At 40.2% G+C, this 25,309-nt stretch overlaps 1 long non-coding RNA gene across 1 annotated transcript in view; it reads right to left on the reverse strand.

Moving 5' to 3' along the window:
- The window catches only part of LOC148000943 (uncharacterized), a 30,551-nt gene extending 12,095 nt beyond the window's left edge, over window positions 1-18,456 (reverse strand). Inside the window, exons 1-3 of the long non-coding RNA XR_015638781.1 lie at window positions 18,321-18,456; window positions 9,703-9,744; window positions 8,280-8,370 (exon numbers count right to left, since the gene is read on the reverse strand). This is a non-coding gene — a long non-coding RNA (uncharacterized LOC148000943). The remainder of the gene's footprint in view (window positions 1-8,279; window positions 8,371-9,702; window positions 9,745-18,320) is intronic.
- Between the last annotated feature and the right edge of the window lie 6,853 nt (window positions 18,457-25,309).

Here is a 25,309-nt window from a genome sequence, read left to right on the forward strand (position 1 = left end):
GAAAATCTAGGAACGAATGTTGATGACTTCTTAGCTATGTCACCAAAATGAAAGCAATCAAAGGAAATACTGTTAAAGAAGACTTTATCAAACATAACTTTCAGGTGTCATATTCCATAAATTTCCACAAAGAGAGGTAAAGAGAATGCAAAGTATGCAAACGCTGTGTCCGATGAGGACCTAGTGTTGACAATACACATTTTAAAATCTTACAACTCAATGATAAACTAATCAACTATTTTTAAATACCCAAGTCGCTGCTCTAAAGAACATGTACAAATGACCAAAAACTGCCTGAAAAGATTCTTAGCATCACCATTCAGTAAGGAAATATAAATTAAAGCCAAGCCACATAGTACCACACCCACTAGAACGACTTTAACATTAAAGGAAGGGGGATAGAGGAAGAAGAAACGATGGAGATCAAAAATCTTTATCTGCCGTTGGAAGGGGTGTAAAATGGCATAGCCAATCTGGACAACAGTTTGGCACCTCTTCAGATGCTTAAACACAGGTGTCACGTCAATGGCAACCCCAAATATTTATTAAGAGAACTGAAAGCATGTCCATGCAAAACCTTGCCCGTGAATATTCATTGCAGTAAAATTCCTAGAGGTCAAGAAATAGAAACCACCCACTGGTATCCTTCCACTGGTGAGTGGGTAAGCAAAAATAACAAAATGTAGTAAATCTGAATTCCCATGTGGTATCCATGTTAGGAATATGTTAAAACCTAGAACCGGCAACTAGGGAAAACATGTTGTTTTCCATTATTTATGAGCTATTTAGAAAACCTGATCCTGTACTTTTGCCTGAAAAGGACACAAAACCAAAGAAGTAACATTTTCTAAGAATTAAACAAAACAAATATAAACAGAGAAAGACAATGAACACTGTAACAAACCTTTCAGAAAATCAGATAGTAAAAAATATAATATTAAATAATTTATATATTTTAAAATGTAGCAATGATATTCACTTATTTTTAATTCATGACAGTGAAAACCCCATGTAGCAAAACTTCCACGGTATAACTGAGATAATGTCTAAAGATTTTCAGTCTACAGATGCGCAGTTAAAAGGAACATATTCCATGGGCTTATTGAGATAGTTCAGTGGTAGCAACACTGGTTTAGAGAACATGGGTTCAATTCCCAACACTGACATGACACCTCACAACCATGCAGAAATCCAGTTTCAGGGGACTCTAAATCCAATCTCTAACCTCCTTGGGCAGCACATGCATGTAGTACACAGACACACAAGCAGACATGCAAGAAATATATGCATACACATATAAAATAAATGTATTAAAATATCAGTTAACCGGGAAAACAACTCAAAGCAAACAAATGACAACAAATCCTACTGAAAACAGAAACATAAAAGTTAAATGGAATAAAGACATGGGAAAATATTTTGCTTCAAATATTGATAAATATCCAAACTGGCAATCAAACAGGCAGATGTTACCTAAATACAATAGTTAGGATGACAAAAGGCACACAATAAAGGTTCAGAAGTTTCAAAAACCAAACAGTAGAAACCATTTACAGAAGCATATTAAAAGCATAATATTGAAACAGTTCATTTCAGGGACAGTGAAGCATCAAGCAAGTAAAACGTTAAAGCTGTTCAAAGTGACAACCTGTGTAAGACCCCAGAGCCAATGCAAAGCCAGGAGAGAAGCACCTCCCTAAACTTGTCCTCTGATTTCCACATGTGTGCCATGGCACATGTGTGCATCCACAGACACACAGAGACATCATATACACATACACTAATAATAATTTTAATTTGAATAGTTGATTTCTTAGGTTTAAAGCTGGCCCAGAAAAGAAAATGGAATATGCCTATCAATAAAGAGATAGATGACCAACAGTGTTCACACACACTCACACATCATTTCCAGGCCAACATTGATGAATGCTCAATTGTTTAGTGCATGAGTGCATGCCCATGTGTGTGCACATGTGTCTGAGCACATGTCTTAGGGTTTTACTGCTGTGAATAGACACCCATGACCAAGGCAAGTCTTACCAATGACATTTACCTGGGGCTGGTTTATGGGTTCAGAGGTTCAGTCCATTATCCTCAAGGCAGGAACATGGCAGCATCCAGGGTGCAGGAGGAGCTAGAGATCTGCATCTTCATCTGAAAGCTGCTAGCAGAATATTGGCTTCCAGACAGCCATGAGTAGGGTCTTAAAGCCCACACTCACAGAGACACACCTACTCCAACAAGGCCCCACCTACTCCAACAGTCCCACACTTCCAAATGGTGCCACTCCCTGAGCCAAGCATATATAAACCATCACACACATGTCCACGTTTGTACATCCTTAGTAATAGACCTCCTTTGAGACAGAGTCTCTCATTGGCCTGGAGCTCACCATTTGGGCTAGACTTGCAGGCCAGAAAGCCTAGGCGTCCTCCTGGCTTCACCTCCTCAGTGCTGGGATTACACGGGCAGACAACTATATCAGTCATTCTTACATGGGCTACGTGGATAAAACTCCGGTTTTCATGCTTGCAAAGTTGAGCATAGCTTAATACCCCCAGCCCCTGAATGTACATTTAAGTGGCCATTTCATTCAAAGAATTTCCAAATACATACAAAAAACAAACAAAAGATACTAGTGCATTCTTTATGGGAATTTCAAAAGCTTACACAAAATAAAAGGAATCATATCATTTCTATGCATGCCTCACGTGGCTTCAGTATCAACACAAGAGGAATCTACTGCCTTCCGTATTTCTCACTGCCCTCACCAACTTAACTATTTCAGAACAAAACTGAAACATTGGTTCTTTCAACCGCAAGTAATTCAACATCTGTCTCCTGAACAAGCTCCCATTTTAAACATTGTCAGAGATACAAACTCACACTTGAAATATATATCAGTACTATTTGTCAGTCATTGAATGGCATCTTAATACTACAGATGCTCTAGAGTGTTAACATATTTCCTTTAGGGCTCTCATATTTTAAATCTTTGAGATTATTACACAATTACAACGTATTTCCATTCCTTTCCTGCCTCCAAATCCTCTTGTATATCTCTCCCCACTCTTTTTTTTAACTAATTGTGTGTGTGTGTGTGTGTGTGGTGTATGTGTGTGTGTGTGTGTGTGTGTTGTGTGTGTGTGTTCCTATACACAACCTGGCCTGTCCATAAAATCTTACATGTGTTATGTGTTTAGAGCTAGCCCTTTGGCACCGGACAACCAATCCGTATATTCTTCCTGATCCTCCTCTATCTCTTGCAATCAGTCTTTCTGCCTCCTCTCCCACGATGGTCCCTGAGTTTTAGTTGTGGGAGCATATTATAGCCAGATCCACCATTTCTGGGCTCCATAGATCTTCATTTTGGATCTCTGTAAACTGTTATAGTGTCTGCATGTATTGGAGTGAGAAATTTCCTTGATGAGGAGTAAAGACTACACTCATTTGTGGCTGTAAGAATAAATGTTTGTAGATTGCTGTTTGAGATTATGCTGGTTTAGTTAACTACCGGTTATAGATTCTCCCCACTAGCATGACTTGAGTAGCACTAAATAATTAGCTAGGTTTCCAGTTGTTCCCTACTGTTGAATGGGTCATATAGAGAGCTGTTGGTTATGGCAAAGGTTTGCACACCACTACTGCAATGTTAGGGATATCATGCCAAGCTGGTTATTGATATGGTTCATCAGCATCATAGCTGGAAATGACTGTTTGTTGACTCTCTCTTTTAAAGGCTTTCATGGTGCCCTCTGGTACCACAAAAGCTAGTCCTTAGGGAAGTGTCTTTCAGGTCAGTTCTAGCTCAGGAAGTCTTTGAACCCTCTGTCTTTCAGTAATAGTGACTTAGCTTCCACCTCTGGTGGGTAACCAAGGGCAACAGAAGGGGCTCTGTTTGGATGGTCCTTTAAACAACCCTGGTTAATAATTCAAAAGAGGGTTCTTATGTCTGGTGTTAGAATTTTGGGGGGTTCTTGGAGGGAGCATTTTCCACTCAGATCACAGAATTTCATCTAAGCCATATATGTAGTACATAAACATTGTATTATAAGATTTTTAGCCAGATAGTTAATGATTCCTTGTGACTTCTTCAGACATCCTTACTGTCTGTTACCGTTATTTAGTTGGTTGTTGGGTTGATTGGTTCATTTGGTGGGTTGGTTTAGTTTGGTTTGATTTGGTTTTTACTTTTGTTGTAATCCTCTCTCCATATTCTATATTTGTCTTCCCATTACTGTGACCTCATCACTTGTACCCTCCCTGCTATTTCTCACTTTTGTACCTCAACTCATCTACTCTTTTAATCTGTGTCTTTTTTGCAGGGTGGGGCATGCAGACTCTTAACACTGAGTTATTATTGAGTATTGTTTATTAATTCCTATTAACTAGTAATTGTTTTACATCTCTATTTTGTTGTTATTGTTATTGTTGTTGTCTAGATCTTTTGGTTAACAGTTCTGGGATTATTCCTTATATGCTTTTGGGTATAGTTAATATCTTCAGACTGAAGTTTTCCTTCCATAAATTTAGATGGTGAACAGAAACATCTTATATTTATTTGTGTAATAAAATACTTTTCTTTCTCCTTTAATTGTGATTGATAGTTTTGCTAGGTATAGTAGTCTAGTATGGCATCTGTGGCTTTTCAGAATTTGTAGAACATCCATACAGGCCATTCTTACTTTCAGGGTCTTTGCAGAAAAGTTAAGTGTTATTTTAATAGGGTTTCCTTTATATGATTTTTTTCCTTACAGCTTTTAATTATCTGTTGTTATCAACATTGCCGTCATTATTGTTGTCATTGTTGTTCTGTACATTTAAAGTTTTGATTAGTATGTGTCATGGGGAGTTGGTAATCTATATGCCTCTTGTACCTTGAGTGTTATCACATTTTTATATTTGGAAAGCTTTTTTCTATGGTGTTGTTAAAAATATCTTCTGTGCCTTTGACCTGGGTTTGTTCTCTATATCTAGTATTCGTACGTTTGGTCTTTTCAAAGTGTTTAAGGTTTCTTGAATGTTTGGGTCTCGGTTTTTTAAATTTATTTTCTTTGAGCTATCAATTTCTTCTATTTTGTTTTTAATACCCAAAATTCATCTACTTCATTTAATTTGTTGTATATAGCTTTCCTTTTGCTTTTTGTCTTACCACTTGAGTTTTTATTTCAGTTTGGCTTTTTCTTATCAACTTTATTTGCTAAACTTTATTTTCATATTTTGAATAGTTTTCATTATTGCGTTCAACTGTTTGTATTTCCCCAGTCTCCGTCGAGGCATTGTTCATCTGCACCTTAAGGATAGCCAAAAGAACCCTGCAGAGGTAGGATGAGTAGCAATGCTGAAAGGATGGCCATACCAGGTTTCTTGCTTATCATTAATGTTCTATTTCATTTCTTTAAGCCTTGATTTCTCAGCCGTTTTTATCTGATAATTTTGCATCCGATGATCAAGGGGCTGAATCTTTGCCTTATGTTATCCTGATTTTTATACAAAGGAATTTTGTAAATGATAGCTGGTTTCTTATATGATGAGTAATTTTAATTGTGAACTCATCTTTAATTTGAACTGTGATTATGTTGACTATCTACACTGATGACATATTTATCAAGAGATATATTTTTTCCAGAAAGCTCCAAGTAGTGTTCTTCAGTTCCTTGAAGAATCATTATGTTCTTCCAGGTAGGGTGGTAAATTCTAAGTTTCCTTCAGGCAAAAAGTGAAAGAGTCCAAAAAAAGAGAAGATGGAGTCTATTCCAAAGCAAAGAAAGAAAACAGATCCAGCAATCTATAAAAGTAGTGCTCAGATATGTGGAAAAAGTACAGAGACAATAGTAAGTGACACAGCATAGAAAGTAACCTAAGCTGAATACAGCTGCAGCTGTGTGGCTCCAAGGGGGAGGGGGGGGCTTTGTCAAAAAGTGGGTTTTTTCCTGAGAGTAGAACTGGGAGTGGAGGAATCATGAGAAAGCTCCTCAATAAGATTAAATAAAAATACAGCCAGAAGAGACATCTAAACCAACAGATGCAAAAGTCACAGAATTGAAACACAACAAAGATGAAAAGCAAGACAATTCAACTATTCTAAGAGATCATACACCTTCAATTACTGAATTCAAAGATACTAAGATAGGTAGGTAAAATGCTGATGTTATCAACATTTTTCTAGCAAAAAAAAAAAAGATAAATGACTTCAAAATAGCTACAAACAAGCAGATGAACTCAGTCAAAGACCTGCAAGGGGAAAGCAGCAAAACAGAGAAAAGACATCAAATTGGATGAAAAAAAAAAACAGGAACTGAAAAGAACTCAGAGGCCACCATATGAGCAAAAAGGAGCTAGGAAGGAATCTGTTTATGTTACACACACACACACACACACACACACACACACACACAGAGAGAGAGAGAGAGAGAGAGAGAGAGAGAGACAGAGACAGAGACAGAGACAGAGACAGAGACAGACAGAGACAGAGTCAGAGACAGACAGACACAGAGAGACCTAAAAATTTGAAAATCCTTAGGTCTAATCAGAGTATTTTAGTCAAGATTCTGTCGCTAAGTGTGACAAAAGTCACTTCAATAGACAAAGGGATTTTTAAGGCTTATATTTCCAGCTTAAAGCTTGTTTTTCAGGAAAGAATAAAAAGGAACTTGTCAGTCACATCCACAGGCAGCAACAGAGAGTCAACTTCCTGCTCACTTTCTTTTCTTTCATTTAGCCCTGGATCCAGTCTAGGAATAGAAGGACCCGAGTTCAACAGAATATAGGCTATTTATGAAAAACTTACAGCCATCATTATACTAGATAAGTGGAAAGTATTTACTTTAAACTGAGTAACAAGACAAAAATGCCCTCTCTTTACTGTTATTCAGTGCAGTGCTTGGGGTCTTAGATAAAGCAATAAAGTAAGGTAAAGAATAAAAATAGATACAAATAGGAAAAATGGGTCAAATTGTCACTATTTGCAGACTACTTTATCTCAGACTTAGAAGACCCTAAAGGCTTCACAAGAAAATTCTTAGCTCTGATAAAAATTTGACAAAGTAACAGTATTCGACATCAACATAGGAAAGTCTGTAGGCCTGAGAAGATAACTCCCGTTGGTAAAGTGTTTTGCCTTGCATCAATGTGGATCTGAGTTCAATTCCCATAACTCACATTTTAAAAAAATGGTGAGAGAGGTGGTGCTCAGTTGTGATACATATGCTAGAGGTAAAAAGACAGGAGGCTTCATGGGTTCACTGGCCACCCAACCAAGCCTACTTGGTGAGTTCCAAGCCAGTGAAAAACCTTGTCTCAAAAAGTTAAAGGGGGTGTCTTTTGGTGTACACACGCACACACACACACACACACACACACACACACACACACACACACACAGACAGACAGACAGAGACACAGAGTGAGACAGAGAGGGAGACCTGCACACACAAGTGCACTCACACAAATAAGTATACTCGTGCACACACCCAAAAAATCAGTAGCTTTATTTTATACCAATGGCATATTGATAAAGAAGTTAGGGAAATAATCCCTTTCAGAACAGCTACGAAAATGAAAATGACCAAATAAACATGACCATTAAAGTGAGAGATATTTATCTACAATGAAAAAATTTAAATTAGAAACTGTCCTTGTTAACTTTAACTGTCCACTTGACACAGCCTAAGGAGGAAATCTCAATGGTAGGATTCCTAAATTATATTATCTTGTAGACAATGTCTACATTACTAAGATAATCACTAAGTAATGTAGAAGGGTCTGGGCCACTGTGGATAGTAGCACTCTCTGGGTAGGTGATCCTCAGCTAGCTAAGCATACTCCTGTGTGATGGATCACTCAGGAGATCCTCCATGACATCTGCTTGAAGTTCCTGCCCTAACCTTCATCATTGATGAACTATGACCTGGAAGTATAAACCTTTAGTATCCTAAGTTGGTTTAGGTCAGAGTTTGGGGTGTTTTTTCCTGTTTTGTTTTTAAATTACAGCAACAGAAAGGAAACTATAACATTAGATAAAGTAATTTATGAAGATGCTCTATAGAATATAGAAAGTCCTGCCAAACTCATAGGTACAAACACTCAATGTGAAATGGTGTTATCATTAAGCATAGCCTACATATTCAAGAAAATCACCATCAAATTTTTAATTATATTCATCACAGAACCAGATAAAAGTAATAATGATTGGCTCAGTCAGTAAAAGACTTTCCACACAAATATACATATGCACATGCACATGCACATACATAGATACATATATGCCACGGACTAACCTGATATCCAGTTTTCCAGTGAAAGCAGCAGAGGGATATGATGTCTGTGATTGATGTCAGAAGCTGGTGGCTCCTGGCTATTTAACTCCTCCTGATAGCAGCAGGGGATTAAGAAAAAAAGATATAGTAGGCACCTGGGCTCCTTTCTCTTTGGCTCAAGGGCCCCTTCCTGGCCAAGCAAGAGGTTCAAAGGTTCAGAATTCGTTAACTCTCTGTGAGCCAGAGAGAAAAGGAAAGGAAGAAAGTCCAGTACACACACATACTGGTTGGGCCCAACCACCTGTTTCATCAATTTGACAAGTGCAGAAGTATACTTATATACATACACACATACAGTGAGACATATAACATTTGGTGGATAGAGCAGAGCCTCAACAGCCATGCTTTTTCTCTCAGCCTTTTTATACTTTCTTAGACAAAAGTTATATACATATATATATGTATATATATGTATATATATATACACACACACATATAGTCATAGATAAAATGTTACACAAAAGAGGAGTTACAGAAGGATGTAGATAGTAAGTTCAGAGTAGTGTTTCATTTTATAAGCTCATTATAAGCTCAAAGCAACAGTTTCACATGGCCTTGATTTATTGTAGTGCACACCTGTGCTTTCATCCTTGGACCTGACCCAAAATAAATGTTTTTCCTTGATCATAAATTTATCCCAAGCCTATTTCTCTTCTTAGTGTAATTTATGAAAGCTCTTTGTACTTTTATTATTCAGCCTTTACTTACTATTCTTTGATGACGAGCACATTCTTTTCTTGATTCTAAGTTTATTATATCTTTCTGGCAAAATAACTAAAACCATCTCCTTAAACTTTCTTCCTAAAATTATTTGAATCAGAACAGGAATTCTAAAAAGTCATTTAATTCATCTAAATAGCATGAATTCATGAAATATCATCTTCATGTTGATCTACAGGAAATTTGCTCAATAGGGTGGGATGATGCCCAGGAATCATTAGGCTATGTAATAGTGGCAGGAAAAAAATAATCACCAATGTCACTCAGCTATGAACTTTACTAACTACAATAGTGACTTTCTTACAAAAACTACTGTAACACAAATGTTGTGAGAGTAACCAACCACTTTTAAAAATTGGGTTTATGGCACACTCCATAATATGAAACCCATATCTGATATCTGATATTGCTAAAGTGGTCAAGGACCTAATGCTAAATAGGTCATGGGCCTAGAAGAAAGTCTACTATTATTATTCTGCTAAATGAACATATAAATAAATGACTCCTGATGACATATCACTAATGCCCATAGAGGACAATATCACCCCAACTTTGTCACAGAACCTTTTTTGTTTGTTCGTCTTTACAGTAGATGATAATTAACAAAGACACATAACTTGACAAGGTGCAAGAAGTGAAAGACTTTGGGGTACTTGGTCTTAACTGCAATGTCTTTATCAAACCCCTCTCCTCAAGATTCAGAGATCTGTGGAAAATAGGAAGTGAAAGCTTGTAAGCCAAGGGTAGTGGATGATGTCAAGAAAATAGTGTCCTCCAGACACAACAGGGCTGATGCAAATATGAACTCATAGAACTGTGATAGTACAGACAAGACCTGCAGAACTTCAAGCCAAACAAAAACCCTAGCACTGAGAAGGGGAATTGGGGACAATGTTCTGCCTCTAACTAAGAAGCTATTTACAATTGATACCTGCTAGGAGAGGACAATTCTGTCTCCTCCAAAGGAGAGATACTGACCATATCTCAGGTCAGGCCCCATGCTCTAGAGTAGTAAGCCAACACAAAATGGACTCTATGTGTTTGTGTGCTTTCATTCTGTTTGTTTGTGTTTGATTTTTTTCCTTTGGGAGTTTAGCTTATCTCTTTTGAGTTGTTTTTGACTGTTTTGAGAGAGGAAAACAACATGATGTTGGCTGATGAGGGACAAGAGGGAGATCTGTGAGGAGCTCAATGTGATCAAATACACTGTATGAAAAAATTAAAGCCAATAAATGAAAAAAATGAGAGAGACAGAGAGGGGCAGAATGTCTCCATCAGATTTGCCTGTGGACAAGTCTCTGGAGCATTTTCTTAATCAATGATAGATAGATAGATAGATAGATAGATAGATAGATAGATAGATAGATAGATGAGTAGAGTAGAAACTATGGATTTTATTCAGCCATAAAGTTGAAGTAAAGCAGACACAGGAAAAAATAACCCATCATTTCCTTAATTCTTTTCATATTCACAACATAAATTTGAAACTGTGTGTGTGTGTGTGTGTGTGTGTGTGTCTGTGTGTGTGTGTGTGTGTGTGTGTCTGTGTATGAGAGGGGGGAGAGAGAGAGAGAGAGAGAGAGAGAGAGAGAGAGAGAGAGAGAGAGAGCATTTTGAAAGGGACTGAGGGAACTGGAAAGGAAAGGAGTGTTCTTGAGGTAGGGGAGAATGGTAAGGACAAGAATGTAGTCAAATATGTGTGTCATGAAAGCAGAAACAGGGATGGGAACAAGCTAGAGAGGATCAGGATGGTAAGGAAAGGTGGACAGGAGACAGGGAAAAATGAACAGTCTAATGGAAGATGTGTCTGATGCCAAAAGAAAACCCATTGCTCTTGTACTGAGTTGTTTTCAATTGATGAGTCTGTTCCCCTGACTATTTCTGTTACATTTTGGGGCACTTAAAAATGGATAAATATTTGCAAATATAAATTGTAATTCAATTGAAAGCTGTATCTATTACAGTGAAAATTACTTCGGAATAAATAGTCTTCCCTTCAGCCAAGGAAAATTGTTTCTCTTTGCCTTACTGACCTTACTCATATCGCAGCATCCAGTGAGCAGCCTTGCTCTAGGTATCTGTTCAGTATATTTTTAATAAAAATAAGAGGCTGTTTCACAACAGTCCTGGCATTCTGGATCTTACACTCCTTCTACCCCCTCTTCCACAATGATCCCTGAACCACAGATATAGAAGCTGTAATGTATCCATTGGGGGCTGTGCCCCCTGTGATCTGTGTATGGACCTCTGCATTGTGTTCACATGTGGTTTTCTCTGATAGTCTGCAAGTGCTGTAAAGAGGAGCTTCTTTGAAGAGAGCTGGTAGCTACACTTATCTCTAAAGACATTCTGTCATACATTATTGTAGGCAGGACTGTTTAATTGTTTCCCTCAGCATCTTGCATGGTATTTTCTGGTTCCATGGAGTCTGAAACAATGGCAATATCAATGGACATACTAACATGGAAGGGGGAAAATTGCATAGGTTCCTTCCTAGACAAAGAACTGCTAGGAATAGGAGAATTAGCCTTTCCCAGGGATGAGCCCCATTATTGGTTGTCCAACATAGAGTAGTCAGCCCTGGAACCATATACACACAATCAACAAAAATGCACTCACCAGGTTGTGTTTATAAACTTGTACACACACACACACACACACACACACACACACGTATGTTAATGTGAAATCGTGCTAATAAAGAAAAAGAGCCTATCAACTTGAGAGTGGGGAAGGAAATATGGGCTTATAGGGACAGTACCTGAGAAGAATGGATGGAGAAAAGAAGAGGGGAAATGTAATGTAATTTTGTTAATTAAAACATTTCTAGAGATCAACAGACAGATAACCTCCCACACCCTATAGCCTTTGAGTCTTCCAGGAAGTCCACAGTAACCAAGGACACAGGTGAGAATCTTGCCCAAATACCCAAAAAATGGGACACCCATAGAGCCCAGATGACAGAGGACCTACCTGCCCTACCCAGGTCTACCTTCCTTCTGCTCCACTTCTCCACCCAGGCCAGACCATCTGGCCTGATACACTCCCACACCCTACAGCCTGAATGCCTTTCAGGAGGTCCACAGTAACTAGGGGCAGAAGAGGCCTGCTCTAACCAGAGACACAGGAAGCTCACCTTAACCAGAGATAGCACTCCCTGTCTCTAAGGAAGCCAGCTTCAGTGAGAGACACCCAGGTGTCAGAGCCTCCTGGGTCCCCTGCAGTGTTTCACCCACCTTGTCAGACCCTTCTGGGTCCCTTGCAGGGTTTGACCCCTGCTGAGCCCTGCTGATGTATGTGGAAGCTGATGCATGTGACCTGGGCGATGGTCACTTCGTTCCTGTCTTCCCAGTTCCCAGTCTTTTGTTTTTGAGATTTAGGCTGGTCTTCCTGGATTTCTCCCTAGTTATCTCAGGGCATGTAGTTGGTCTTTTGTTACTGAAGTCTTGAGCCGGAGTTTCCCACTGTGCTTCCCAGATTTTTTCCACCTGGTCAACTTTAGGTATATATTCGGTGAATAAAGCTATAGGAGCCCCTTCCTTTTCTTGCTTAACCCGTGTGTGTGTGTGTGTGTGTGTGTGTGTGTGTGTGTGTGTGTGTGTGTGTGTGTGTTCTTTAATCCCACAGGCTTAGGCCCGATTCTCGGTGCCATATCGGTGCGGGCATCGACACCCAGGCCAGTTAACACCAAAGATAACCAGAAGGACAGAGACAAGAGAAAGATCATATGTGACAGAACCCAATGCAATTTAGCACCATCAGAACCCAGTTCTCCCACCACAGCAAGACCTAGGTACCCTAACATGCCTGAAAAGCAAGGTAACGACCTAAAATCCCATCTTATGAAATGATGGAGGACTTTAAGGGAGATATAAATAAGTCCCATAAAGAAATACAGTAAAACACAGGGAAACAGGCCCTTTAAAAAGAAGCAAATAAGTCCCTTATAGGAAAATAAAATCAAGCAGGTGAAGGAATTGAACAAAATGGTCTAAGACCTAAGAATGGAAATAGAAAACACAAAGAGAGGTAACCCTGGATATGGACAACTTAAGAAAGAGATCAGGAGTTATAGATGAAAACATCACCAACAGAATACAAGAGATAGAAGAGAGAATCCCAGGTGCAGAAGATACCATAGAAGATATTGACACATGGGTGGTGGGGGTGAGGTAGAAACAAAGTATGGAAAGTTCCTAACCCATAATGCCCAGAAAATTTAGGACACAATGAAAAGATCAAACATAATAATAATAGGAATAGAAGATGGTGACAAATCCCAGCTCAAAATGCCAGAAAACATCTTCAATAAAATTATAGAAGAAAACTTCCCTAACCTAAAGAAAGAGATGGCCATACATGTACAAGAAGCACACAGAACATCAAATGGAGTGGACAAGAAAAGAAAATCCTCTAGTCACATAATAATCAAAACACTAAATGCACAGAACAAAGAAAGTGAAAGAATAAAAAAATGCAGCTAAGAAGTCAGAAGTTTAAAAAAGCCCTAAATACCTCAAATTCCAGACCCTGCCCTCTACCTGTAGTAGCTGACCATAAAGTTAGATTAAAATCTTAGAGAACAATCTTGAGAAACAGGGAGTTTCTCCTTGTGATTTTTCACTGGTATTCTTGTGATTTTCCAATGACACCACCCCTGCCCCCTTGGGTTATGGTTTCTCCCTTTAAATACCCTTTCTCCCAGCCTCTTGGGGTCGAACTCCACTGCCCCTGCGTGGGATATGAGTCCCAACCCCAGTGCACTGGTTCCTATCAATAAATCTCATGTTTATTACAGCAAGGGCGGCCTCACGTGAGTTCTTGGGGGGTCGCATCATCCCAAGACTTGAGTGAGGGTCTCCCCGTTCCGGGGGTCTTTCAAAAGAACATTGAAAGCTGTAAGGGGGATAAGGGCAGACCTATCAGAATTACACAAGACCTTTCAGCAGAGACTTTTAAAAGCCAGATTTTAGGCAGATACCATCCAGATCCTAAGAGAACACAAATGCCAGCCTAGGCTACTATATGCAGCAAAACCCTCAACAACTGTAGATAGAGAAACCAAGATATTCCATGACAAAACCAAATTTGAACAATATTTTTCTACTAATTCAGCCCTACAGAGAATACTGAAAGGAAACACTCAACACAAGGAGCATAACCACACCAAGAAAAGACCCCATTCTCACCAATGGATGGGACATTGAAACAGAAACTTAAACAGAGACACTGTGAAACTGACCGAAGTTATGAAACTGATGGATTTAACAGACATGTACAGAACATTTCTCACCAAAACAAGAGAATATATCTCTGCACTGCATGGAACCTTCTCCAAAACTGACCATATAATCAGACACAAAACAGGCCACAACAGATACAAGAAGATCGACATAATCCCATGCATTCTATCAGATCACCATGGACTAAGGCTGGATTTCAGTAACAACAAAAACAGCCAAAAGCCCACACACTCATGAACAATTCTCTGTGCAATGATAACTTGATTGTGGAAGAAATAAATAAAGAAATCAAAGACTTTATAGAATTCAATGATAATGAAGTCACATCATACCCCAACTTATGGGACACAATGAAAGCAATGTTAAGAGGAAAATTCATAGCATTAGTGCTTTCATAAAGAAATTGGAATGATCCTATACAAACAACTTAACAGAACACTTGAAAGCTCTAGAACAGAAAGAAGCAAACACATCTAGAGGAGTGGACTACAGGAAATAGTCAAACTCTCGGGTGAAATCAACTAGTTAGAAGCAAAGAGTATGATAAAAAACAATCAACAAAACCAAGAGCTGGTTCTTTGCAAAAATCAACAAGATAGATAAACTCTTAGCCAAACTAACTAAAGGGCACAGAGACAGTATTCAAATTAACAGGATCAGAAATGAAAAGGGAGACATAACAACAGAAACTGAGGAAATTAAAAAAAATCATCAGAACCTACTACAAAAGCCTATACTTAACAAAACTGGAAAATCTAGACGAGATACATGATTTTCTAGACAGATACCAGGTATCAAAGATAAATCAAAATCAGGTAAACTATCTAAACAGTACTATAACCCCTAAGGAAATAGAAATTATCATTAAAAAATCTCCCAACCAAAAAAAAAAAAAGCTATTAGACCTTCAAAGAGCTAACACCAATACTCCTCGAACAATTTCATAAAATAGAAACAGAAAGAGTAGTAACTAATTCATTCTTTGAAACCACAGTTACTCTGATACCAAAACCACACAAAGACCCAACAAAGAAAAACTTCATACCAATTTTGCTCAGCTATTAAAAACAATGACTTCATGAAATTCTTAGGGAAATGGATTAGAAAATACCATCCTGAGTGAGGTTACTCAATCACAAAAGAATACATATGATATGCACTCACTGATAAGTGGATATTAGCCCAAAAACTCGGAATACCCAAAGTACAATTTACAGACCACATGAAACTCAAGAAGAAGGAAGACAAAAGGAAGGATACTTCAGTCCTTCTTAGAAAAGGGAACAAAATACTCATAGGAGGGAATATGGAGACAAAGTGTGGAGCAGAGACTAAAGGTAAGGCCATCCAGAGACTGCCACACATGAGGATCCATTCCACATGCAGTCACCAAACCCAGTCACTATTGGGGATGCCAAGAGTTGCATGCTGACAGGAGACTGATATAGCTGTCTCCTGATAGGCTCTGCCAGAACCTGACAAGTACTGAGGGGAATGCTCACAGCCAACCATTGGACTGAGAACAAAGTCCCCAATGGAGGAGTTAGAGAGAGGACTGGGGTAACTGAGGGATTTTCAACCCCATAGCAAGAGCAACAATATCAACCAACCAGACAACCCAGAGCTCCCAGGGACTACACCGCCATCCAAAGAGTACACATGGAGTGACCCATGGCTCCAGCTGCATGTGTAGCAGAAGATGGCCTCATCGGGCATCAATGGAAGGAGACACCTTTGGTCCTGCGAAGGCTAGATGCCCCAGTGTAGGAGAATGCCAGGGTGGGGAGGAGGAAGTGAGTGGGTTGGTAGGTAGGGGAGCACCTTCATGGAGGCAGGTGATCAGGGGATGGGGTGGGGAGTTTCCAGAGGGGAAACCAGGAAAAGGGACACCATTTGAAATGTAAAGAAAATATCCAATAAAAAAGAAAGAAAAAGGAAAATGAAAAAAAATTCTCAAAAACTAAATCCAAGAACACATCAAAACCATCATTCACCAAAATTAAGTAGGCTTCACCCTAGGGATGCAGGGATGGTTCAATATATGAAAGTCCATCAATATAATACACTATATAAACAAACTCAAGTGAAAAAGACACATGATCATCTCATTAGATGATGAAAAACCCTTCAACAAAGTATAACACCCCTTCAGGTTAAAAGTCTTGGAGAGATCAGGAATTCATGGCACATACTAAACAAAATAAAAACAATATACAATAAACCAACAGCCAATATCAAATTAAATGGAGAGAGACTAGAAGCAATCCCACTAAAATCTGGCATAAGGCAAAGTTGCCCACTCTCTCCCTTCCTATTCAATATAATATTTTAAGTTCTAGCTAGAGCAGTTAGACAACCAAAGGATATCAAGGGGATACAAATTGAAAAAGAAGAAGTCAAGGTATCACTATCTGAAGATGATATGATACTATACAAAAGTGATCCTAAAAATTCCACCAGAGACCTCCTTCAGCTGATAACACTGCAAGGACACATGCTCCACTATGTTCATAGTGGCCTTGTTTGTAATAGCCAGAAGCTGGGAACAACCTGGATGTCCCTCAACCAAAGAATGGATACAGAAAATGTGGTTCATTTACACAATGGGAGACTATTCGGCCATTAAAAACAAGGAAATCATGAATTTTGCAGGCAAATGGATGGAACTAGAAAATATCATCCTGAGTAAGGTGACTCAGAGCCAAAAGGACATGCATGGTATATACTCACTGATAAGTGGATATTAGACAAAAAGTACATAGTACTTAGGATACTACCCACAGACCGTGCAAGCTTAACAAGCAGAAAGGTCCTAGAGAGGAGGCTTCAATCTCACTTAGAAGGAGGAAGAAAATAATCACAGGAGGCAGAGGGAGGGAGAGAACTGGGTGGAGAGGGGGGTGCAGAGGGAAAAGGGGGAACAGGATCTGGTATGGGGAGGACAGAAGAGAAGCCCAGAGGGACAGGAGAATGAATGAAAATAAGCCGCCTCAGGGGGTGGGAGGTGGGGGGACCTCTAGAAAGTACCAGAGACCCAGGAGGTGAGAGACTCTCAGGACTCAAAGGGGATAACATTATTCAAAATGCCCAACTCTGGGGAAAGGGAACTTAAAGAGTTCACCTCCAATAAATAGACATGGCCCCAAGTGGAGGGACTGGGTTTCTGACCCAGAATTCTTCCTGTCTAAAAGAACAGCAGGGTAAAAAATGGAGAAGAGACTAAAGGACAGGTGGCCCAATAACCAGCCCAACTTGGGATCCATCTCATGTGGCTGGGGGTAGCACCAAGACCTGACACTATTACTGCTGCTATGATGTTCTTACAGACAGGAGCCTAGCATGGCTGTCCTCTGAGAGGCCCTACCAGCAGCCAACAAACAGAAAAAGATACTTACACTCAACCATTGGACTGAAGTGGGTTGAATTAGGGGAAGGATTGAAGAAGCTAAAGGGGAGGGCAACCCCATAGGAAGACCAGCAATCTCAACTAACCTGGACCCCAGGGAGCTCCCAGAGACTGAGCCACCAACCAAGAGCATGCATGCTGGTCCAAGGCCCCTGGCATATATACAGAGCAGAGGTCTACCTGGTCTGGCCTCAGTGGGAGAACATGTACTTAATCCTCAAGAGACTGGAGGCCCCAGGGAAGAGGGAGGTCTGGTAGGGGGAGCACCCTCTCAGAGGAAAGTGGGAAGAGGCATGGTATAAGGAACTATGAAGAGGGGCAATGAATGAAATGCAAATAAATAAAATATATTTTTAAAAGAAAAGCATTCCTAAAAAATTTGAATTCTTTTCATTGAAAGAAAAAGAATTCAATGGTACTGAGCTGAATCAAACTGAAATGTGAGTGTCGATGGGACATAAGATGCAAGAAGTACGTATCTTGCAAACACGAAGTACAGGTAACTTATCTAAGACCGATGCAGAAATAAAGCCTCGCGTTCTACGTCAAGGTGATAGAATACTAAAGTAAGCACAGTAGCCAGGGGGCTACTCCTATGAAAACAGAAACTTTATGTCATTTATATTAACTTACATGGAATGCCCTGCTGTTCTGGGTCTTGCAACTCTAGGCTGTTATAAAAACCAACATACCAACAAGATATGTGTTTCAAAGAAAAAGGGACGCAGAGACCTGGGTCTCGTTTCCTCAATGCTATTGAATGAGCAGCAGCTGGAGCAGGTGTTGAGGGCTTCTTACATCAAGGGAGGGGGTGGGAAGACTCAGATGAGTGCAGTTGCTATCGTGTTCTAGGATCTGGTGGTTTCTCTGAGGTATCCAGTCTAGAAGTCGAACAAACTGCATACAGTCACACATGCCTTCTGGATCACGGTGGAGAATATATGACAAAAAGTACTTTACCCTCTCTCCCCAAGCCTCTCACGCCATTCTTCAAACTGTACGTAGTACCCCCCACCCCCCCCCGCCAATACAAGTGCTGTCTTTCAGTAACTAAATGCATTATTTCAAACTAAATTGCTAGCATGAAACTATTTCACTATCATAGGAATCATTCCAATAAAAAAAATGGCCCTGGAAACTCCACTCTTCCTCTACAGTTAAAATGCATGGATATCAGAATTGTCCCTTAGAGGCAACAGAAAAGCCTTGTAAAATGTATTTAGGGGGAAAGACCGTTTATCATTTCACAAAGCAGACACAGGAAAGTCAGATGCAGAGGGTCAACTACATCACATCACAACCAAAGCCGAAGGCTTTATTGCGAGCCCCTTCTCAGGAGAATATTCAGTGCCACATGATTACAAAACGGCAATGTGCCTGCAGGCACCAGACGTAATTTCTGGAGGAAGACTTGGGGGGATAAACACAGGTTTCATTGTTTTCCCTTTATCAGGAGAGCAAATCCCTCTCAAAAGTATCTAGAATGCTTATTTAAATGATGCAAAAATCATTTAATAGTTTTAAAATTATAAATAGAAAATATAAAGTAATTCCACAAATTATCTGCTAAAACTTCTCAGGAAACACCATATTGAGAGAGAAATGGAAGCATTCAATACGTGGAGTCAGAAACCGTCAATGACTACATTATGACATACCCCTGTTTTAGAATATCAATCAGTCATTGAAGGAAAAAATAGAGTATTCCTCTATGCAATAATATGGCAATGCATTTAAGATATTTTATTCAGACAAAAATTTAATGACAAGAAAATACATAACTTCATTTTCTTAAAAATTGAACATTTCTTCAAGAGGCCTAACCAAAGCTGTGCACGTCAGCTCTCTTGAAATGGAATCTTAGCTGCTCATCTCCATCATTATAGAAAGAAGTCTTACTCAAAAATAATTGCAAATATATTGATCCAAGCATGCTAGTGAATATCTTTAATCAGAGCATTCTGAGGGTGAAGACAGGAAGATACTAAGTTTGAGGCCACTCTGGGCTCCATAGCAAGAGTCTGTATCATAAGAACATTGCAGGAGGAAGGCTGGGGGGACACGTAAATAAATGCATTAGGGAATGGTGGCCTACCGCAGTTGTGAAAAGACCTTACTCTCTGTGTAAACACTTAGCAAGCATCCCATCACACCCAGATGCAGTTTACAGTGCTCCAGAAAACATTTATAAAACAGGAAAGAGAGATCTATTTCTATTTAATTTGTTCTTTGACAAGTTCACACGTGCTAAAGTGCATTCTGATTGGTGTGACCTCCCACCTTTCCTGTTCTCCCTCCTATCCGTCACATCCCACATCCCCATAGCTCCGTCTCAAACGTTCGTGTCTTCATTTTTAACTGTCCATTGGAGCTCAGACGGCTGTTCACGATGCTGAGAGTAACTGACTTTAGGAAATTGATGAGAATAAGGACTTTGATTCTAACGAAGACATAATATAGTTTATTATTAGAATACTGACAGAGAGAGCTCTGGGTGAAGGGTAGGGATCAAGCTCTGGTCAGTTGTGCTTTACTGCCTGGTTCCTTGGGAGAAGGTTTCACATTTTTCTTCAATGTCTAGGAGCCAGTGGCTGACAGAATGAGGGTGGCTTGGCACAGTGGAGGGAGAATGTCAAGAGGGAAAATCCCCTACTATCACTGGTAATAGGAACACATACCAACCTCCGGGTATTCTGTGCCAGCTCACAAGATGGCAGTGTTCCATTTGCAATGACGGCCACAGACGATTTAGGGAGAAATATTGGAATTTAAATTGGAGCCAAATAATTTTTTTTTGGTTAACTTAATAAGGAAATAGCTGGTGTGTGTGTGTGTGTGTGTGTGTGTGTGTGTGTGTGTGTGTGTGTGTGTGTGTCTGTGTTTATAAAGGTGCGGGTTCTGAGGAAAAGAGAAACAGGGCAAATAATCAGCTTTCCCAGGAAAATGAAACCTAAAAATCCAAGAAAGTGGACACATATTTCACTGGTGATCTTTTTGTTTTCAACTGAGCTATGAGTCAGGTACGACCAAGTAAACCTGAAAACTGGTCATTAGAAAGGCAAGAAAATGGAATTCGTGCTGCCTTTAGGGAAGCCCTACACTTCCAGTGGAGAACAATTATGACCTCAGTGAAGAGACTCCGACATCAGTCTTCTTAGCGTGTTAATCTCTCTAAGTAGGGGTGAGCCGTGATGGCAAGGCAGTACAGCACTCTGATCATCCATGAAAAAATAAATGCAATGTTTAGCTATGGTTATGGACTGGCTATTTTTGCAAAGCCTACAATGCTATGAGAAGCAGGAGAAAGCTCCCATTTATTAATTTCAAGTGGGAAAAGTCTAGAAGTTAAGTAGAACCTTGAACAGGAAACATTATTCTCTACCCTGCACATTGTGACCTCCCAGTCTAGAGTCTCAGCTGCCTCCTTCTGTACTGTAGAAGTGTTGAGGTCCTAGTCATCTGCATCCTGTTCTCAAACGTACCACACATGCTCAGGCATGAACCACATTACCGAACAGCCAACCCCATAGTGAAAACGAAACCCTCTGATCAGAGCTGGTCCTTAAACTACTGTGCACATGGTCCCTACTGTTATGGATGTGTTATCCTCCACCTAGACTAAACATACGACTAGTTATAAGGAAGCCTGCAGCTTTTAGTCCTGAACTTAGCAAACGACAAAAGGTAGAAACCACTGGGCATTGTTATTCCATTCAAGAAGAACTCTTCCTCCGCATTTATCCATTTCTAACATTATATTTTAACATTGTTTCCTCTATCAATTGCTTCATTTAAAAGATGGATTCTCTGGGGATATCGCACACTAATTTGAACACTTATTATCATAAGCAGGCTCCAAAAATAGAATGCGTCCCTTGTAAGTCTTGCCAGTATTGTTGGCACAGTGGTATGAAGAGTCTATAAAATAAAGCCTAGAAATGAAAGTAGCCCTTCTTGAAGAGTTGGTGCAGCTAGGAGGGAGAATTTTCTTTTACTCTCCTGTCTAGTTCACATTGTTACAAGAACCACACTGACTTTACATCTTAAAGGAGTAACCTGTTCCTAAAATAACATTCTTCTACAATGAATATTAGTCGCCTATAAAAGAAAGATATAGGAGCACACAAGCCCAACCTACGGAAACTCGCCAGTGCTGTTAACCTGTTTACCTGTGCTCGTGAGCATGGAAAAATAAACCCAGACTGTCTCATAGATTTCAGTTTTTTATTGGATATTTTATTTGTTTACATTTCAAATGTTATCCCCTTTCCTGGTTTCGCCTCCAGATATCCCCTATTCTACCCTCCTCCCCCTGCTTCTATGAGAGTGCTCCCCACCCAACCACCCACTCCTTCCCGCTTCCCCTCCTGGCATTCCCCTACACTGGAGTATTGAGCCTTCACGGGACCAAGAGCTGCTCCTCCCATTGATGCCCAACAAGGCCATCCTCTGCTACATATGTGGCAGGAGCCATGGGTCCCTCCATGTGTACTCTTCGGTTGGTGGTTTAGTCCCTAGGAGCTCTGGGTGGTCTGGTTGGTTGATATTGTTCTTCCTATGGGGTTGCAAACCCCTTCATTTTCTTCAGTCCTTTCTCTAACTTCTCCATTGAGGACCCCATATTCAGTCCAGTGGTTGGCTGCAAGTATCCGCCTCTGTATTTGTCAGGCTCTGGCAGAGCCTCTCAGGAGACAGCTATATCAGACTCCTGCCAGCAAGCACTTCTTGGCATCCACTATAGTGAAACCCAGAATATCTCAAATGAACAGTGTTTTTCACGTCGTGGAGAATTATTTAAGCTCATTTAGACAATTCTCTAGTTAACTTGTGCTCCTCCCATTTCTGGCACATGATATGAGTCAGCCACAAACCACCTCCCAGAACCCTGACTGAGAGATGCTACAAGCCTGAAGTATCCACTGAATATTGCAAGATCTTAAATCAAGACTTCAGAAGAAGCAATGCATGGGATGTGTATCTTCACGTCACTCCTAGCACTGGCTCTCCCAGGTAACGGTCTTATCCCACATCTGAGCTACCATCTGGGAAGAAGATCCTTGTTTGATGTTCTCTGCTGTGGTTTTCTGTTACAGGGCTTGGAAGGGCAGACTGGATCACATCCCAGGAGACATGGGTATCTGTGACAGAAGGAAGGTCTGTGAGCTTGCTTTGTAGGTACAATATCTCAGCTGCTTACTATGTTGTCCTTTACTGGTTTCGACAGTATCCAAACAAGGCACCAGAATATATTCTCCACAGAGGGTGGGGAAACCCCGAAAGGGGGGTTGCTGAGTTTGCCTTAGAACGGTTCTATTCGAAGAGTACAGCAAATTCTATAGATTTGCAGATCAAAAATCTGATTCCTGCTGATTCGGCCCTTTATTTATGCGCATTGACAAGCACAGAGATAACATCTCATAGGGCAGCCATACAAAAACCTCAGGCAGAAGGAATGGTGCTTTGGTTTGGTTTGGTTTGGGTTGGGTTGGGTTGGTTTGGGTTTGTGTTTGGGTGTGGGTTTGGGTTTGGTCTTCCTGCAAAAGACACCACGGTAGTTAGAAGACACTGGGTCAGGAGAATTGTGTCCTGTGCAATTGTACGCATGTAATGACTATATCAGTATAAGCAAACTATTTCCAGGGTTTAGGAATTTAAATTGCTGTGATAACAGATCATACCTCTAGCTCATATTGTAGTGTAACATTTGGCTTCATTATTTGGACAAAGCAAATCCTTTCTCCTCTTTCCTACTTTGGCCTTGTCCTAGTTTACTTGGATTATAACACATTAGAGATTAACTGAGTTATCAATAATGCAGCAGTGTTACATTAAAGGAACAGGTAAAAATACTCCCCCCTCCCTGGAATCTTTATATAAGAATAAGTCCAGATTTGAATTCTTGACCTCCTTCTCCCTTGGTCTTCTGCCCTCTGTTGCACAGAACCTGTATGTTTCTCCCTGTGTCTGTGTGTGCCTACCCCTGTATCTCTATGTATTACTATGATGCTCTATACTCATGATCTACATATTCTTTCCTATTCTGTTGTAACAGTATTATCTGGCAAAAGCAACTTAAAGAATGGATTATTAGGGTTCATAGTTTGAAGGGACCACAGTCTATCGTAGCACAGAATGCATGGAACTACAAACTTAAGGTGAATGCTCAGGGCTTAAGGTGAATCTGCTGCCAGAGTAAGCAGAAAGAGATGAATGTTGGTGCCAAGCCCGGGGTTGTCCTTTGATGGTTATTTTTCCTTGTCAACCTAACTGGATTTTACAAGCACCTAGGAAACATACAGGTTGGTGTGTCCATGAGGATTCCCAGAGAGGTTTAACTAAGGAGGGAATATTCATCATGAATGTGGGTGATGAAGCCCCATGGACTGGGGTTCTTCCTGAAAAGAAAAATGAAAAGGAAGACAAGAGAAAGTGAGCTGACATCTGCATCAATCTGTCTCTCTCTGTCTCTTTCTCTGTCTCTCTCTCTCTGTCTCTGTCTCTCTCTGTCTGTCTCTGTCTCTTTGTCTGTCTCTTTGTCTGTCTGTCTGTCTGTCTGTCTCTCTCTCTCTCTCTCTCTCTCTCTCTCTCTCTCTCTCCCCCCTCCGTGACTGAGAACACCATGTGAGCAACTGCCTCACACTCCTACCCTACAGTCCGAGCCACCTCTGCCATAATGTTTTTCCTGTCATGGTGTGTTTTACCTTCAAACTCTGAGCCAAAATAAGTTCCCCTTTCTTCACGTAGCCTCTGTCAAGTATTATGTCTTTGCAATAAAATTATGAGCCTCCTTCTGGAGGCTGGAGAAGGTGTCCAAACACTGAAGGTCTAGGGGAAGAGGAAACACACCAGACAACAGAAACTCTCAGTCTTGGTGAACACTGTTGTGTCAGAAAATACGACTGTGTATCATGAGGAAGCCACAGTTAATACAGAGAATAAGTTCTCTCCTCATACCCTGCACTGCTCTCGCGGCGAATACTTTCTCTTGCTTTGCTAACCAAGATCTCTGTAATAGCCTGAATATAAAAGACTTCCCGAATGCTCATGAACTGAATTCTAGGGATCGGTGGTGTCTGGAAACTTTAGGAAACTGGGATTATCTAGAAGAAATAGGTCTCTGAGACATGCCCTTCAAGCTATAACTTGACCAGGAAATCAATCTCTCTCTCTCTCTCTCTCTCTCTCTCTCTCTCTCTCTCTCTCTCTCTCTCTCTCTGTGTGTGTGTGTGTATGTGCGTGTGTGTGTGCACGCATGTGTCTGACTATTCCTTACTGTCTTTCTCTCCTTCTCCTTTCCTTCATCTCTCTCCCCTTCTCCCCTTTGTCCATTCCTCCTCTATGCCTCAAGATAAAATGCCTACAGTGCCACAGGCTCTCCACTCTGTTTTTTAACCACACCTCACACCACCACCAACAGACCAACCTACTTTGGACTGAAATCTCTGAAACTATAAGCCAAAATAAATTCCTTCTTTTCTTAAATTGTTCATCAAATTGTTCATCTCAGGTGTTTGTCACAGAAACAAAATGTCTGATTAATACACACATGAAAAAATTAGTTACAACTCTTCAGAGTTTGTTTTGATTAAACCTGACCATGTGGTCCTAAAGCTTTAGACTTG

Source organism: Rattus norvegicus, chromosome 15, assembly GCF_021556685.1.
Source record: "Rattus norvegicus strain SHRSP/BbbUtx chromosome 15, alternate assembly SHRSP_T2T, whole genome shotgun sequence".
Classification (NCBI taxonomy): Eukaryota; Metazoa; Chordata; class Mammalia; order Rodentia; family Muridae; genus Rattus; species Rattus norvegicus.